Raw genomic sequence first — 8,162 nt, forward strand, 5'->3', positions numbered from 1 at the left:
CCCAAAGAACCATGCGCTGGGACCTATGAGGTCATTCGGCGCAACAAGGGAAACGGTAAAAAGGTTTGAAAAGGTGCAACAGGAGGAAAACCTCAAAGCATTTTCACAATGAAACAATTTGAGGAAAGTAAGATGGAAGAAAAAGAATATGAATGGAGGTACATTAAAAGGAACTAAAAAGAGTTGCAGCCAAGGACCAAAGGAACGCTGCAAAGAACCCAAAATCCTGGAAAATATACGAATCTGATATTGTTTGTTTTCGGCTCAGACGGTTGCTGGATCTCCTGGAATTCCTGGAACACGTCGACAGCAACCGGCTCTTCTGGAAAGCGGAGTTGCGTTCCAGGACTGATATCGTTTCACTGTGCATTAGACCAGGTAACTGAATTTGAAAGCACAATGATACTTAATGGAGGTAATACGCTTTCACAGTTCTTTGAAAGTTTAGTAGATATTTTTTTCGGAATAGTTGTTACAAATAAATATATTCAATATATCGTCAACACAGAAGAAGTGATTGATTGATTGATTGATACTACTATAATAATCTAGCATAGCGACAACTAGGTCATTGAAGCCGAACTATAAATAAAAAGACCCTATAAATTTTAATAATAATCATTAAACAAAGAATTTTTAAAAATTAATAAAAGATACATGTAACTATAATAAAAATAATATAAAAGGAAATATAAATATATATATATATATATATATATATATATATATATATATATATATATATATATATATACACATTCCTAAAATTAGCCAATACACATCTTCCAATAATTATAAACACATTCCCAAAACTAGCCAATACACATCTTCCAATAATCATACTAAATACATTCCTAAAACTAGCCAATACACATCTTCCAATAATCATACTAAACACATTCATAAAACTAGCCAATACACATCTTTCAAACTGAACAGGTAACATAAAACAAAATATAAAAACCATCTACTCAACAGCGCAAATAATTAACAGATGAACATCAGACATTCCCATCGAGACCTGAAATAAACAGTAAGAGTAAAACCGATTAATACATATATATTACTAATACAAGATTAGCAAAGAGGCTTTTGCCGAAGCAGTCAGATAGATGCTTTTATGTTTTATGCTTAAATCTAAATACAGGTCGTTTATCTCACTCTGTCGGTTCGAAGCCATCACGTGATTAAATGTATTGTATATGGGACGGCAGTCGTTCAATTTTCTACATTATAAAACTTGTATTCTTACAATCCAGTCTTCAAAATTTTGCTGTTAAGTCCTTGAGGAATCAGCTGTCTTCAACAAAGCAGCTATCATCCTATGACAGACAGGACCCATCATATGACAAACTGGGTCTTGTCTTATGACAAACTAGGGCTTGTTCTATGAAACACTGGGTCTTGTTCTTTGACAAACTGGGGCTTGTCTTATGACAAACTGGGGCTTGTCCTATGACAAACTGGGGCTTGTCCTATGACAAAGTTGGGTATGTCCTATGACAAACTGGGTCTTAAGACAAACTGAGGGCATGTCCTATCATAAACTGGGGACGCATCCTAGAGCCAAACTGGGTTTTGTGCTATGACAAACCGGGTCTCATCCTAAGACATGTCAGCTCTTGTTCATTAACGGGTCAAGTGTTATCTTCCAATAATTCATTTCTACGCTTACTATACTCTTGTTTTTTTTTTATCTGTCCATCCCCCTGTGGTGTTTTTGTATGGTAATACTGCGTCCCGGGCTTTAGATAGTTACGCAATGTGTAAGTTTTAGGTAAATAAAAGGATATCTGGGTGTACATTTGCAACTGAAAAGTGTTTTAATAATTTACTGTATGCGAATTACACCGTTAATATTCGAAATAGGATATTATTATAATCGTTGAATGTAAGCTGAATGTAACTATCTAAAGCCCGAGACGCAGTGTTACCATACAAAAACACCGCAGGCGGATGGACAGATGGAAAAAAACAGAGTATAAATAAGTTCCCATTCTGAATGGACAGTTTTCATCTTTACAATGACACAGTGACATTACTCTAGTTCTACAATGAACCACGTGGCATCCTACAATGAATTATCAATCTTTATGTGACGAATCCGTCCTCATCTACGTATAATGATTCAGTCCCTCCATGATGGATCATCGGATCCTGACTTTGACGAAGTTAATCTTCGTCTCACCAGGAACCAGGTCCCATCTGAGGACGAATTATTCTCTTAATGAGCGACGAAAAGGCTTTTGATTCGTCGTCACCTTTTGTGTCAGGACGAAATCATCTCTTCTTTACATTTCTTTTAAATTTTCATTTTCCGACGAAGATGTTTGTTTGTTTGTATGGTGCTTTTACGTTGCATGGAACCAGTGGTTATTCAGCAACGGGACCAACGGCTTTACGTGACTTCCGAACCAAGTCGAGAGTGAACTTCTATCATCAGAAATACACATCTCTCGCTCCTCAATGGAATGGCCGAGAATCGAACTCGCGCCCACCGAGGTGGGACGCTAATACCATACCATCCACGCCGCTGTGGCGCTTCTGACGAAGATGGGTATTGTAGTTGGAAGGCGATAAAAATGAATTACTCTTTTTACATTTCTTTAAATTTTCATTTTCTGACGAAGATGGGTACTGTAGTTGGAAGGCGATAAAAAAATTAATTACTAAGGTCTTAATCATACTGAAAGCACTCTACTGCATGATAAAGATTTGACCCTTAAGTTTCACATTCCTCAAGTGAGGAGACCAACAAAGGTTTCGAATAGAATATACAATTTAGGCCAAAGGCCAAGTGCTGGGGCCTACGAAGTCATTCAACGCTGAAAGGGAAACTAGTAGTATAAAGATTTTGGAGGTGTAACAAGAGGAAAACCTCTAGTTGCACAATGGCGAGGGTGGATGAAAGAGAATATGAACGGAGGTATGGTAAAAGGTATAAAAAGGGGTTGCAGCTAGGGGCCGAAGGACTCTGCAAAGAATCTTCGTGGAACCTTAACGTAATACCTACAGTGCACCGTGCGGGGTGTACTGACGGCACTACCCCCTTACGAGGCCTAACACTTTTATGCACTGAATGATGTTATGATATTAAATGCAGTACGTCCGGAGTCCAATTTCCCTCAATAATTGTTTCTGTCATAACCGAAAAAAATGGTATGAAATCTAGCTTGGGTGCAGTTCAGCTAAAATAAGTTGAAAATAACGCAAAGATATATGTTTTTATTCACAGGCCTTTTTAGAACACCTATCGACGTTTGCTGTAGTGAAACTCTTAGAACATTGGTGATCTCAATTTTGTACCAAGTACTAGTTCGTCGCTGGACGAATGGTTTTCGCGCTCGGCTGCCAATCCGGTGGTCCCAAGTTCGAATCCCGGCTCGGCCAACGCGGAATCAAAGGAATTTATTTCTGGTGATAGAAATTCATTTCTCGATGTAGCGTGGTTCGGATTCCACAATAAGCTGTAGGTCCCGTTGCTAGGTGACCAATTGGTTCCTAGCCACGTAAAATTATCTAATCCTTCGGGCCAGCCATAGGAGAGCTGTTAATCAGCTGCTGTCTGGTAAAACTAGTATATACTTAACTTTGTACCAAGTACTGCTCGAGTCAAAGGCTACAATCAACAATTTCAAGTTCACAATGGAGGAAAAATGTAAATGTAAATAAAACTAAAAATACATGACAACAAGCAGAACATCAAATAGCCTCGAACTCAACGTATATCATTCAAAATTAGAAATATGCAGTGTAATTGTATATAAAGCAAAATATCCGCGACAAATAACGGGAAAAAATATCAAACAGCCATCTACTGGAAATATACGTGTGCAACATATTTGCATGCATATGTAAATGTTATGATCGATTCCCTTCCACAGCTAGGATATTTGCTACGCGGTCAGGAACGAATTTAACTTCCGACAAAATCCGTCGAATTATAGCGATGCTGATCAAACTAAGACAATACCAAAAATAAGTACCAAATATAACATACCACGATATCATTTCGCCTACATTAATAATAATAATGAGCGTTTTCATTAAGAAATTATCGGATAAAAACAGCAAGTCTAGTAAACTTTTACAGGCAAAAATAGCGCCTACGGTGCAATGAGATATACTCGTACACTGACGCCACTAACGCTCCCCGTACCGAGAGATGAGTATAATGGTTTAGTATAAGCCTCTGAAAGTCAGTGTTACCATTCATCAACACCAACTCTCAGTTCCGCGAAATTTATCATCTCTCTTACAGAGGGATGGACCGAAAATGAATGCACCCTAAAAATCGCCTACACATTTTTCGATATTATGAAAAATTGTGAGCTGGAGAAAAATGACTATATGAAAATTGTGGACGTCGAGAGCTCGCCTAGTCCTAGTGCACTGTTGCCACCAGATGAGAGAGATTCCACCCTGCGCCCCCCCCCCCCCCCCTCTCTCGTCTCTCTCTCTCTCTGGCATAATTCTGAGGTGAATGCATTTCCTGTAAGGTGGGGGAGGGGAAGGCAGAGTGTAAATGTTAAAATATGAATGAAGGAAGTGTGTAAAACTCTCCGTTGAAAAACGATTTTTTTTTTGAACGAAAAACAAGATTTATCCCGGGAAATTCTGGACGTTTTGGTAGTACCACGAAATAATTATGGCTGGTCTATGCAGGGGCTACAAGTAAACGCAAGGTATTCAACCAGGTCTCGATTAAACCCGTTATGTACTATCCACCAGGATCTCGCCATTCCGAGGTGCTAAATAGTACTAGTAGTATCTCGGAGTAGGTGACGCATCAAGATGGCTACATACCAGGTTATTAACTAAATGCACTACAGCAGATTGGAACGCAGCCGTGCGTGGGTAGACAGTAAGGTCGTGAGAACCATTAATGCAGATGAAAGCAATTCCGAACACATCCTGCGTATATACAACTTTAACGTTTTTTACTAAATACGTAGTATGTGTCGAAATTATTATAACAATGTGGACATTCTCTTAGCACGAAAATCGAACTGTCCTTTGTCTTACTGTAAACTAATTACTTAATAAATTCTGGAATATTAACGTTTACCGAAATTTGTAATGAGTTCAAACTTATTGAAAAAAAAATTTGTAATGGGTGAATATTACATCCTCGCTTTTGCAAGCTTCTTAAGAAATGTAACAGGTTATATTTTTTTCCTTACATAATATAAAAAGTGTGTTTACCTTCATTTTCATGATGTTTTTAGCCTCTTGTTTGAACTGACAAACTGTACATGTAGATAGCACTTTTTTCATTCACTTTTTTCTTCTCAGTTAGGCTACTATACATCTTATTGTCACAAGCTACAACATTAAATGAAGCAAAATATCCTTTTATGGAACCCGTGTGGTATGCCATAGCAATCAAAACAAAGTATCTCATAATCCCACTTGAAATGACCACGGATGTAACAAACATTTAGAGAACTCAATCATGAAATCCAATTGGAATTAAAACCAAAGTATTTTATTTGATAATTGTGATGCAGCAGCAATACCAGTTGCAACTTCAAAACTGTTCCGACCATCAATAATACAAGCCATCCCTTCCTATTCATTTGCAGCTATGTTGCAATTATAATGGGATTTTATAATAATACTGGATCTATAACAGAAAGTTGTTCACACAGACGTGTGTGGCTTCTATGTTTTGGTGTTCATAATCTTTTTTTAACCCGTTTATGATCTCTGATGTTATGTTATCTCCAGTTCAACCTAGTTAAACTGTTTTTCATTTAGCTATCGTTTTATATATATATATATATATATATATATATATATATATATATATATATATATGTGTGTGTGTGTGTGTGTGTGTCTGTTGTCGTGATTACACACACAAACACAATATATATATATATATATATATATATATATATATATATATATATATATGTATGTATGTATGTATGTATGTATGTATATATATATATATATATATATATATATATATATATATATATCAAGCTACAATGTCCTTTAATATCTAATTCACTCTACCTCGGAATTAATATATTTTCATATATGCTTAAACCGAAGGGGAATTTTTCCTCGATAATAGATTTACCTGTACTTGGGCGCGAACGCAGGTACATTCCAATCCAGGCTCGTCAGTCGTCAGTGAAGCTCTACCACCAGAGCTTCACTGACGAGCCTGGATTTGAATGTACCTGCGTTCGCGCCCAAGTACAGGTAAATCTATTATCGAGGAAAAATTCCCCTTCGGTTAAGCATATATGAAAATATATTAATTCCGAGGTAGAGCGAATTAGATATTAAAGGACATTGTAGCACGATATATGTATATGAATCACGGTAATGTGATATGACTTATATATATCTATATATATATATATATATATATATATATATATATATATACTAAATCCTTTGATCATCTGTACTAATACTTCCATGGAGGACCAAAACACATTCAGTGCAAACATAGGACTACGGGCTGCTCTAGGAGCAAGAGCCCATGCTGGCATACGGCCACCTTAATCTCAAACAACAGACATAGGAAAAGTGACTAAGCTAGGTTATCTCTAGAAGATCCTAATTCAATTCTGCCTAGCCTTATAAATAACTTATAGAATTAGGTATACACATTCCAAATTAATAAAAATGATAATCATTATGTCTACAATAACGGTATACCATTTAACATGAAACCAAACCAACCGAAATATACTATATAACATTTTATCAAGCAAATTATGTCTTTCACAGGCTTTGCCACAGTACCATCGACTACCAAGGCTATATGATATTTTAGCACCTAACCTAACAAGAATACTTATTCATGATCAATAATTCGGGGGTCCTCAGTGAGGAAAGTGGGTTTTGGGGCATGGGAAAAAGCAAAACGAGTGAAATACAAGGACCTTACTCCCAATAATGTTCTTAATCTGAACAAGATAAGTTCACGTAATGTTTTCAAATACTAGGGTCACACACCAGGGTGAGACCCTGGGACCCTACGCAAGGTTAGGCTAAGTCAAGTCGGTAGGTACTAATCTTGCTAACGATACGAACGTCAATTTAATAAGTTCAAAATGTACTTTAAATCATACAAAACTGACATTTTGGTTAAAAAAATTACTTTTTCACGTGCAGTTTACTGTAAAGGCTTAATATGTGGCATCCAATTAGGGGATACCTAGTACACCCTAACCTTGCCTAAGTCAGTTTTTAAAAACTAACAGGGTCTACATTTACAGGGTTAACCTAAGTATATAGGACACCAAGACACGATAAATATAACATAGAAAAACATATTTCTTAATTGCAATACATGGTACACACCATCCAATGCAAACATGGTCAGTAAATAGATAAAATCGAAGGCGTTCGATGACGCCATGTTTGCTTTGTCTAGATACGCAAACGGCATTCCTATTTAACGTTGAAAATGGCATCAATATACTATTTAGTTAATTATGGACTTGAAACATCAACAAAAAAAAATCTACGAACCTTCTGTAATCAAAAGACACAATTTCCGCTTGAATTTAGCCAGCGAGATGGAAGATTCACAGTGTTTAATAACACTTAAATTGTTGGGGGTCACTTTCACTTCGAGTTAATGGTAACTGTCTTCCTTTCTTCTTCTTCTTGACTTCCACGAAAGGCCGAGACGTCGGGCAAGATGATCCCCAAAAATAAAGATACCCCCAGCCCCCACCGCCCTCAGGGATCCTTGAATCCCCTAAGAGACTCCTATTACAACCTCCTATGCCTTTAAAACGGCTTAATTCGTAATGTTTTCGTTTGCCCAGTAATTTATATGAACGCACTTGGAATCCCTTGTCCTTATTAGCGATTCTAATCGCAACTTCCATTGCTTTAAAATGCCTTCATTCGCGAAGTTTTCTGTTAATTTTCCACAGAAAGTTATGCATTTTAAAGCTATATCGCTACTCGAAATCCTTGGGCATTATCTGTAATGAAAGATGGAGTAATCTAATCTAAATAAATAAATAAATAAATAAAGATGTGCTTGCGCAATTCCCTCTCACCATTATTACAGAAATGTGTCTAAATTGTTAAGTCAAATTTGCTCCACAGCGTATTGTATTCATAGTTATTCTTTCTTAAGTTTAAATTACTTTCACTTCGTTAAACTCCCGAGAAATCAC

At 36.7% G+C, this 8,162-nt stretch overlaps 1 protein-coding gene across 4 annotated transcripts in view; it reads right to left on the reverse strand.

Annotated features, from left to right (window-relative positions):
* The window catches only part of LOC135196381 (DNA polymerase lambda-like), a 267,170-nt gene extending 259,542 nt beyond the window's left edge, over positions 1 to 7,628 (reverse strand). For 3 of the 4 annotated variants that reach the window (XM_064223173.1, XM_064223171.1, XM_064223170.1), the window contains exon 1: positions 7,501 to 7,628. The gene's annotated coding sequence lies outside the window, so the exon portion shown is untranslated. The remainder of the gene's footprint in view (positions 1 to 7,500) is intronic. The other variant, XM_064223172.1, reaches the window with a different exon arrangement.
* Between the last annotated feature and the right edge of the window lie 534 nt (positions 7,629 to 8,162).

This window comes from Macrobrachium nipponense, chromosome 17 (genome assembly GCF_015104395.2).
Source record: "Macrobrachium nipponense isolate FS-2020 chromosome 17, ASM1510439v2, whole genome shotgun sequence".
In the NCBI taxonomy this organism is placed as follows: domain Eukaryota; kingdom Metazoa; phylum Arthropoda; class Malacostraca; order Decapoda; family Palaemonidae; genus Macrobrachium; species Macrobrachium nipponense.